General features: G+C 58.1%; 1 non-coding gene across 1 annotated transcript; it reads left to right on the top strand.

Annotated features, from left to right (window-relative positions):
* The first annotated feature begins 1,536 nt into the window (after positions 1-1,536).
* TRNAI-AAU lies at positions 1,537-1,610 on the top strand. Its single transcript has one exon. It is a non-coding gene; the product is annotated as a tRNA-Ile (tRNA).
* The last annotated feature ends 7,611 nt before the right edge of the window (positions 1,611-9,221 follow it).

The raw sequence follows: 9,221 nt of genomic DNA, 5'->3' as shown, positions 1-9,221 counted from the left end.
GGCTGCGCGGTGACGTGGGGCACTGGCAGGCAGGGAGTGTACCGCTGCGGGTAAGCGGCGCCAGGCCGGGGCCGGAGCCCGAACCCCTCCTGCACCTCCTGAGCCTCCTGCCTGCACCCTGTTGAGCTGGGCTCCCCTTCCCCAGCGCCGGGCTCGCTGCTTTAACAGCCCCATGTGCTCGCTGGCAGCCTCCCACCCAGCAGCACCAACACAGCCACTTAAGATGGCCCGCGGGGATGCTGCCTCAAGGCCCCCCGAGGCAGCTGCCCCCCTCCAGCGCCCAGGGCCCTAAACCCACCTGCGGCTCCCCGCGCTGGCCGGGGGCCCAGGCACCACCCGGGGGATCAGGCCGCCCCTGAGCCCAGCCCACCTGGGGAAGGGGGCAAGCCCGGGCCACAGGCCCCCCAGCAGCCCGGGGAGCAGCCCAGCCCCTCTGCGATCCACCCCGGCTGCCTCTGCCCGGCCTGGCCCCAAGCGCCCAGCCCGGCCCCGGAGCCTGCCTGCTGGGACTGGGGAGCCCAGATCCCCAGCCCCGTGCCTGCCTGCAAACAGTCTACCTCCTGCACCCCAACTCCCTGTCATGAGCCCCTGCCTGCACCTCTCACCCCAACCCCCTGCCCCCCAACCCGTTCCCTGAGTCCCCTGCCATACCCTGCACCCCAATCCCTTGCCCTGAGCCCCTTCCTGCACACTGCACCCCTCCTGAACCCCAGCCCCCTGCCCTGAGCCCTCTTCTGCACCCTGCACCCCAACCCGCTTCCCTGAGCCCCCTCATACATCCCACACCCCTCCTGCACCCCAACCCCCTTCCCTGAGCCCCCTCATACACCTCACACCCCTCCTCTGCCCCAATCCCTTGCCCTGAGCCCCTTCCTGCACACAGCACCCCCTCCTGCACCCCCTCCCACACCCCAACCTTTATGATGTTTGCCTTTAAAAAAAAAATTCCCTGGGTGCACACCCTAATGAAGTGTGCTGCGCACGCCTATGCATTGGGGTAACTGTTCCCCCTCTGCCCCTGCCTGTGCTGGGTTTTGCCCTCTGACACCCTCTGCCAACACCTCGCTCCTGGGTTTAACTCCGCTTCCTCCCTGATTTTGCACTTCAGCCCCTCCCTAATGCTGCCTCCAGCTGCTTGACCCCCCCCCCTGCTCAGTACATTTTCACCCCCTGCTCAGACCCTGGCCGCCCTCTGCTCCGATTCGCCCCCTTTGCCCCTTTTTAACCCCTGTAAAAAGCAGTCCCCAGAATCTTAGGGCTAATAAGGGGAGGGTGAAGGCCAGTGGCTTCAGCAGATGTTCTGAACATGCTCAGATTAACTGAGAATGCTCAGAATGCATCCGAAGAAGTGGGCTGTAGTCCACGAAAGCTTATGCTCTAATAAATTTGTTAGTCTCTAAGGTGCCACAAGTACTCCTGTTCTTATTGCAGATACAGACTAACACAGCTGCTACTCTGAAACCTGAGAATGCTCAGTACACTGTAAATAGCACATTACCAGGGAGAACACTTTTACTACACTAGAAAGTATCACGTGGCCGGTTAGCTCAGCTGGTTAGAGCGTGGTGCTAATAACGCCAAGGTCGCGGGTTCGATCCCCGTACTGGCCACAGTTGCTTTTTTTTCCCCCCCTGCCATGAAATGCAGATGTAAGAGCTGTGCCTGCTCTTTGTGTTTATTTGTGTCTTTACCTTCAAACATTGGGGGGAGCTGTGTTAGTCTGTATCCACAAAAACAACAAGGAGGCCAGTGATACATTAGGGGGAAGGGATAGTTCAGTGGTTTGAGCATTGGTCTCCTCAACCCAGTATTGTGAGTTTAATCGTTGAGGGGGTCATTTGGGGCTTTATCCTGCTTTGAGCAGGGGGTTGGACTAGATGATCTCCTGAGGTCCCTTCCAACCCTGATATTCTATGGCACTTTAAAGTAAACAGATTTATTTGGGCATAAGCTTTCATGGGTAAAAAACCTCACTTCTTCAGATGCATGGAGTGAAAGCTGTTTGAAAGCTCCCCAGGCTGTTTGGGGAGGCACAGCCTTCACTACCCGGCCCTCCATACAGTGTTGCAATGTGGCCCTCGGGTAAAAAAGTTTGCCCACGCCTGGCCTGGATGGACCCAGTATGGCCATTCTTATGTTCTTATGTTTTCCATAGAACAGCAGTGACACATGGTGGCCAGTTTGAGTAATGCACAGAGTTTGTTTCCCATGGAGCGGTAGTGACACCTAAAGGCATGTTTAGGTCATTCAGACTGTATACACTAAATTACACCAATTGGCTATGGGGAGTTTTTCTTGCTCAGTTTTACATTTTGTCAATGGGCAGTGGGGGAGGGGCAGGTGGGTCAGATATTCATAGATTCCAAGGACAGAAGGGACCATTGTGATCATCTAGTCTGACCTCCTGTATAACCCCGGCCAGAGAATTTCCCCCAAATAATTTTTTGGGTGAGTATTCTTGCTGCCAAATGCACTGGAAGGCAGTTGGAAAGATGGGGCAAATGCTATTCTTATACATGCCCCTTTCCATGGTTGCCTCCTGAGGTCTGCTGACAGGTGCTTTAGGAGATGTGCCAGGAGAAGGGCAGGGAGTATTGCTTCATTGACTTTCTGCTGCACTGCAGCCCATCACTCTAGCATTTGAGTGCCTTCAATATAGAATTGCCAGCAAGAGTGAAATCCCCAGCAGACGTCACGGAGTCTCTGGCATTTTGCTGTCTTTGGGCTCAGGTGTCTGCTGGGGGAAGGGCATCTCATTTTATCACTGTTAGAAATGTTATTAATTTACTTGTATGTTTTTTGTAGGGTCACTGTAGTGAATTCTGGGGTGTTAGCCACTTGTCAGGGGGGAAATCTCCATGCATGTGAGGCTGTTTGCTGGGGGCTACCCTGCACAGTGGTCCCATCCAAGCCTTATCAGGCTCAGGTGGGCTAACCCCATAGCCCCTGTGGAGCTTTAGGAGGCTCTTTCAAAGGCCCTTCTATCAGCTCGCCTGCCTGGGGGAGCAAGGCACCTGTTTAGCATGGGTGGGGCTGATGAGCTGATTCTGCCCCATCTTACAGCTGGGACCCACGTGTGTTAATGGAGAAAGGCAGGACACGAACCAGGGGCTAGATGCTGAACTCAGACAATTCAAACTGGAAATGAGGCACAAATGACTAACCACTGGAGCAAATTCCCCAGGGAGGTGGTGGACTCTCCATCCCTGGCTGTGATCAGAGCCAGACTGGAGCCTTTCTGGGAGAGGCTTCAGGCAAACACATTACTGGGGTCAGTATAGGGGGAGCAGAGTGAAACCTACTGGCCTGTGCTATGCAAAGGGCAGACTGAATGATCTAGTGCAGAGGTGGGCAAACTATGGCCCGCAGGACTGTCCGGCCCAGCCCTTGAGCTCCCGGCCGGGGAAGCTAGCCCCCGGCCCCTCCCCTGCTGTCTCCCCTCCCCCACAGCCACGCCGCCACGCAGGCAGAGCTCTGGGCGGCGGGACTGTGAGCTCCTGCGGAGCAGAGTGGCAACGTGTCTAGCTCCGGCTGGGCAGCGCGGCTGCCAGACATGCTGCTCTGAGTGGCACGGTAAGGGAGCAGGGGGTTGGATAAGGGGCAGGGGGTCCCGGAGGGCAGTCAGGGGACAGGGAGCAGGGGGCGGTTGGATGGGGTGGAGGTTCGGGGGGAGGGGCGGTCAGGGGACGGAGAAAAGGGGGGTTGCAAAAGTGTGGGGGTCCGGGAGATGTGGATAGGGGTCAGGAGACAGGGAACGGGGCGGTTGGAAGGTGTGGGAACCTGGGGCACCTGTCAGAGGGTGGGGGTGTGGATAGAGGTCAGAGTGGTCAGGGGACTGGGAGCAGGGGGGGGTTAGATAGGGGGTGGGGTCCCGGGACGGTTAGAGGTGAGGGCTCCCGGGAGGGGGCAGTTAGGGGACAAGAAGCAGGGAGAGTTGGATGGGTCGGGGGTTCTGAGGGAGGCAGTTGGGGTAGGAAGTGGGAGGGGGCGGATAGGGGGTGAGGGCCAGGCTGTTTGGGGAGGCACACCCTTGCCTACCCAGCCCTCCATACAGTTTTGCAATCCCAGTGTGGCCCTCAGGCCAAAAAGTTTGCCCACCCCTGAGTCTAACCTGCCCAGGGCAGATGTAGAGCTCCTCCTGCCAGAGGATTCCGAGAGGGGCTGCCTGTCCCCATGGGAGCCCCTAGGTCTGGGACTATTCCTGGCATTTAGGGAGTCCCTGGACATGAGGGCTGGACACTGGCTGGTGCTCACGGTGTCTCCAATGGACTAGGAGAATCTCCAGTGGCAGAGATGCTCCATGCAAAACTGAGCCCTTCTGGATGGATGGAGCCTTGTCCTCTGGGCTGGCCTCTCTAGCTCCCACCACAGCATGAGAGAGGGGCTGGAGCTTCGGGGCTCAACCTCCCTCTTTGTGTGATCTGGGCCTACATGAGGTCGAGGAAGGTTCCCTGAGGTTCACAGTCTCTGTAAGGAGGGAGAGAACATCTCCTCTGGACTCTTGGCCTCTCTTTGCCTGTCTCCCCATGACAGACAGCCCCAGCGTGGTCAGTGCTGTACTCAGGGCTGGATTAATGCAGGAGCTTTAGGGGCTGCAGCCCAGGGCCTTGGGCTAAGGGAGGCCTGCGGGTCGGATGTGGCCTGCTGCTTCTTTTCATCCGACCCGTGGCAAGTCTCCGCACCGCGGGCCGGACACTGGTCCCCAAGCCTCAGCGCCCCCGCTTTCCTCCCCCCCTGGCCACAGCGCCAGCTCCTCAGCTCCCATTGCCAGGTACTGCAGCCAATGGGAGCTGCGGGGGCAGTGCCTGCGGTGCGTGTGGGCACAGTGTGCACCACGCAGAGGAGCAGGGCCCCTCTGCCTAGGGGGCCGTACATGCTGGTCACCATGGGGAGCAGAGTAGCATGGAGCCAGGACAGGCAGGGATCCTGCACCCCAACCTCCTACCCCAGTCCGGAGCCCCCTCCTGCACCCAAACTCCCTCCCAGACCCCACACCCTGAACCTCCTGCTGGACCCCAACCCCTTGTCCCATCCCTGGCTTCACCCCAGATCCCACCCCCCCAGCTGGAGCTGCACCCCCCCCTGCACCCCAATCCCCTTCCCCTGGCCCTAAGCCCACTCCCCCACTCCAAATCTAATAGCCCTGGGTTCACAGGAGAGTTAATCCAGCCCTGGCTGTACTGCAGCATCTATGCAGTACTATAGCCCTACCCGGCTCCCAGCACCCCTTCCTGTAGTCCTAGCACTGGTGCTCTCCAACCCTTCCCACCTCCATCCCATCCCTGGGAGTTCCCAGTTCTGGCTCTCATTCTCCTTCCATGCCACAGACCTTCCAACCCTCATGTGATCCTGTCTCCCACCTGGTACATTTGAGGGGGTGTCTCACGCTGTGCTGTCTGGCTGAGGGTGCATGGGCTGCAGAGCTGCATGTGAAGGGCTGCTGCTTGAGCCCCTCACCCACCCCTTCTGGCTCACTTGTGCCTTTGAGCCAGTTCATTCCTGAGTCCCCTGGGCCCTTCTGAAAATGATGTTTGGGTGCCCCCCCCAAAACCATGCCCCACTCCCCTGGGTTGCTCAGTCAAAGAGGGCACTCCCAGCTTGGAAACCCCCCGGGTGCCCAGCTCTCCCTGAAGCCCCTACACACCCACGGCAGCACTTTATGTGAACTGGCAATGGGGAACTTCCCCCAGGTCCCCCGGCAGCCTGTGTGGCACAGAACCAGAGCCATGGTGATTGCGTGTGTCACGGGGGCTGAGAAATCGCCCCGTGCTGAGCACTTGTGACTGGCTACGAATGTAAAAGCTCTCCAGTGTTGTGAGCAACCGGCAAGGTGCAAGCCAGAGTGAGGAGACTCCCCGCCTGATCCTCAGACATCAGGCAGCTGGGCCAAGTGCTCAGCACCACCTCCTTGAATTTGGGAACAGACCAGGCTAGACGCCATCTCGCTGCCACCAGCCTGCCAGTGCTGCAGTGGTGATGGCTGTTAGAGCGACAGCAGGGACAGAGTACTGAGGAGAACCATCTGCAGAGGCTACCGAAACCTTTAATCTTCCCCAGCAAATCCCACCCCTCCAGATGCAGGCCCACTGGGAAAATTACCTATCTCCTAGAACTGGAAGGGACCTTGAAAGGTCATCGAGTCCAGCCCCCTGCCTTCATTAGCAGGACCAAGTACTGATTTTGCCCCAGATCCCTCAAGGATTGAACTCACAACCCTGGGTTTAGCAGGCCAATGCTCAAACCACTGAGCTATCCCTCCCCCCTAGTACCACATTGAATTAATAGGGCAGAGGGGGGTGTCATAGCAGATGGGCAAAGAGAGCACAGAGCAGAGCCCACAGAGCCAGTCAGTACACTAGGCCCGGACTGGCTTCAGCAGTGGATTTTGTAAAGCTTGGTGAGCATCGTTCCCCGAGAATCATCTGAACGTTTCTTCAGTCTCCTCAGCGCGGGATCCGGCCAGGCTCAGGACGAGGTACAATGGCTCTGCTGCTGAAACAGAGCAAAACGCCCAAGTGCTGTAAATCATAGACTCTGGTACATCCCACAGGCAATAGTTCTCCCCGACTAGGTCTGTACGCCACAGACATGGCTCAGCAGGGAGCAGCTGGGGCAGGCCAGACAGGCACAGATTAGGAGGAGGGGATTTTTCTGGTCTTTGGTGCTGTCGGACCTTTGAGTGAATAAGTCCCTTGGCAAGGCCCTTTTGAAGTTTGGCACTTGAGAGTTGTTGGTGACCAACCTATTGTGTCTCTCTAGCTAGACTGCTACTCGCTGAGGGTAGCTTTGCCTGAAAGGAGCCCAATGTGATCTCCAAGTGCACAGACTCCCGCTTGCCCACTGCTCTGCCTTAGCCATTGGGCCAACATTTCAAAAGGAGCCTCTACGTTTAGTGGCCTCCACCCATGTCTAGAGGAGACGTCTGGTTTTCAGAGTCTCTCAGCACCAAGATTTTAACAGAAGTGAATTGGGGGGCGGGGGAGGGGCTGACATCTGCAAATCAGGCCCTAGATGGGCATTCAGATATTGACACACAAACTCAAAGGCCATATATTGCAATACAGGCCACTGGCTCCGGGCTGCTCATAGCACTGGGTGGGTTCACAGTGACCACAAGTTGCTTTATTTGGTAATCCATATTCTTGGCAATATAATAGCTGTACTCAGTGCTTAGACACTGTAGCATGCCCTGGGTACAACCTGGGCTGTGGAATTGCTGTGCCCCTTGAAGTCTGTAGCTCAGTGACTAGGGTTACCATATTTGCACAATCAAAAAAGAGGATACGGGGGGGAGGAGCCCCGCCCCTGCCCTGCCCCGCCCCCATCCACTCCCTCCCACCCCCTGACTGCCCCCCTCAGAATCCCCAACTCCCTCCTGCTCCTTGTCCCCTGACTACCCCTTCCTGGGACCCCTGCCACTAACTGCCCCCCTAGGATCCTACCTGTCCCCCGACTGCCCCGACCCTTATCCACACCTCACCCCATATTCACACCCCTGCCCCCAAGAGCCCCCCCAGAACCTCCAACCCATCTAACCCCCCCTGCTCCCTGTCCCTGACTGTCCCAACCCCTCTCCACACCCCTGCCCTCCTGACAGCCCCCCCAAACTCCCGGCCCATCCAACCCCCTCTGCTCCCTGCCTGCCTCGACCCCTCTCCACACCCCTGCCCCCCTGACAGCCCCCCCAGAATCCCCAACCCATCTAAGCCCTCCTGCTCCCTGTCCCTGACTGTCCCAACCCCTCTCCACACCCCTGCCCCCCTGACAGCCCCCCCCCCAAACTCCCGACCCATCCAACCCCCTGTCCCCTGACCAGGGCCAGCTTTAACAAGAGCCCAGGAATTGGGCTGCGCTCTGGCCGGAGTCGCAGGGCTTGGGGCCGGGCTGGAGGTGCTCGGCCGGGGCCGGGCCGGCCGCCCTGGGGCTGGAGCTGCTGGGGTCAGGGCCGGCGCCGCTCGGCCGGAACTGGGGCCGGTGTCCTGGGGCCCTAGCCAGGACGAGCACCTAGCTGGAGCCGCTGGTGCTCGTCCGGGGCCAGGCCGGCCACCCTGGGGCCCGAACCAGGCTGGGCTGGAGCCGCTGGGGCTGGCGGGGGCCGAACTGGGCCGTGTTGCACCTCCCTGGAGTCCTCCTCGCATCCCCCCCACCCCAGCTTACCTGCTGCTTCCCGCCTGCCCCTGCTTCTTTTCAGACTTCCCGCGAACATCTGATTTGCGGGAAGCAGGGGAGGGGGAGGAGCAGGGGGGTGGAGCGTTCAGGGGACGGGAGGAGGGGAAAGACAGCTGTGGGGCCGGGGGTGTGCTAAGGCTGCAGGGGATGGGGGGAGCCGAGAAGGGGCTTTGGCTGCCAAGCAGAGCCGCTTTTCCATCTATAAATAGCCGACGGGGGAAATCCCAGACATTTTTAGATTTTTAGAAATCCCTCCCGGACGGCTACTTATAGATCGAAAAGCCGGACATGTCCAGGGAAATCCGGACATATGGTAGCCCTATCAGTGACAAGCAGCACGTCAAGATTCGCTCTCACCCAGCCACCAGCTGTGAAGGCCACCTAAAGCTCCATGCAGGCTCTCACAGCCGCTCATGAGCTGTACACAGGGAGACATCCGCAAATCCCCCCTGCCCCAGCCTTGCACCCCAGCGTCTGACACTGCTCAAGACCCCCTTGATCAGAGTAAGCTTTGTCATACCAGCAATGGGTACAAATATGCACCAGCCTTTGTAACTCCCCAAATGTCAATCAAAACCACACTGGCTTAGCTAAAACATTAAAAGAAGTCTATTAACTACAGAAAGATCAATGTTAAGTGATTATACATGGGTATAAACACAGAAATTGAGAATTGGTTTCCAAAGGAAATAAAAGATAAAAACCACAAGCTATTTCCTCAACTTTATCAGGCTAAGTCAAATTTGTAGCAATAAGGTTTCTCTTTCCCCAAAGCCTACAACAGTCTGTGCTGCTAATTGGGAAGTTTTTCCAGTTAGGACTACTCCCCCCAGTTCAAATGTTTCTTCTCTTCTAAACTATCTTGTTGCCTTCAGTATAGGCAGGGCCGGCTCTAGGTTTTTTGCCGCCCCAAGCAAAAAAAATTTTGGCTGCCCCCCACTCCCGCCCTGGGCCTCCCCCCCCCCCCCCGGCTCCTTGCTGCCCCAGCCCTGGGCTCTCCCCCCCCAACCTGCACCCTCCTGCTGTCCCAGCCCTGGGTCACTGGTAACTCA

This window comes from Trachemys scripta, chromosome 24, assembly GCF_013100865.1.
Source record: "Trachemys scripta elegans isolate TJP31775 chromosome 24, CAS_Tse_1.0, whole genome shotgun sequence".
Lineage (NCBI taxonomy): Eukaryota > Metazoa > Chordata > Testudines > Emydidae > Trachemys > Trachemys scripta.
The sequence above is the reverse complement of the archived record's forward strand: the minus strand, read 5'-3'. Positions and strand labels throughout refer to the sequence as shown.